Source organism: Arachis stenosperma, chromosome 3, assembly GCF_014773155.1.
Source record: "Arachis stenosperma cultivar V10309 chromosome 3, arast.V10309.gnm1.PFL2, whole genome shotgun sequence".
NCBI lineage: Eukaryota > Viridiplantae > Streptophyta > Magnoliopsida > Fabales > Fabaceae > Arachis > Arachis stenosperma.
Window position 1 is genome coordinate 50,330,882 of NC_080379.1, and position 972 is coordinate 50,331,853.

A 972-nucleotide genomic window follows, 5' to 3' on the forward strand; every position below is an offset into this window, starting at 1 on the left:
TGTCCGTTGCTGAGAGGATGATAGAAAAGGCTTGCTATTGCTAAACCTGTTTCTTCCACCATTATTAAAGCCTTGTTGAGGCTTTTGTTGATCCTTCCATGAGAAATTTGGATGATTTCTCCATGAGGGATTATAGGTGTTTCCATAGGCTTCACCCATGTAATTCACCTCTGCCATTACAGGGTTCTCAAGATCATAAGCTTCTTCTTCAGAAGATGCTTCTTTAGTACTGTTGGATGCATTTTGCAATCCATTCAGACTCTGAGAAATCAAATTGACTTGCTGAGTCAATATTTTGTTCTGAGCCAATATGGAATTCAAAGCATTAATTTTAAGAACTCCCTTCCTCTGAGGCGTCCCATTACTCACAGGATTCCTTTCAAAAGTGTACATGAACTGGTTATTTGCAACCATGTCAATGAGTTCCTAAGCTTCTGCAGGCATTTTCTTCAGGTGAATAAATTTACCTGCAGAATGGTCCAATAACATCTTAGACAATTCAGACAGACCATCATAGAATATATTCAAGATGGTCCATTCTGAAAGCATGTCAGAAGGACACTTTTTGGTTAGTTACTTGTATCTCTCCCAAGCTTCATAGAGGGATTCACCTTCTTTCTGTCTGAAGGTTTGAACATCCACTCTAAGCTTGCTAAGCTTTTGAGGAGGAAAGAACTTGGCTAAGAAAGTCGTGACCAGCTTATCCCAAGAGTTCAGGCTATCTCTAGGTTGAGAGTCCAACCATGTTCTAGCTCTGTCTCTTACAGCAAAAGGGAAAAGCATAAGCTTATAGACCTCAGTATCAACTCCATTGGTCTTAATAGTATCACAAATTTGCAAGAATTCAGTTAAGAACTGAAAAGGATATTCTGATGGAAGTCCATGAAACTTGCAAATTTGTTGCATCAGAGAAACTAATTGAGGCTTTAGCTCAAAATTGTTTGCTCCAATGGCAGGGATTGAGATGATTCT

General features: G+C 39.1%; 1 non-coding gene across 1 annotated transcript; it reads left to right on the forward strand.

Moving 5' to 3' along the window:
• Positions 1-543: 543 nt before the first annotated feature.
• Positions 544-651, forward strand: LOC130972460 (small nucleolar RNA R71). The gene has a single exon (XR_009083626.1). It is a non-coding gene; the product is annotated as a small nucleolar RNA R71 (small nucleolar RNA).
• The last annotated feature ends 321 nt before the right edge of the window (positions 652-972 follow it).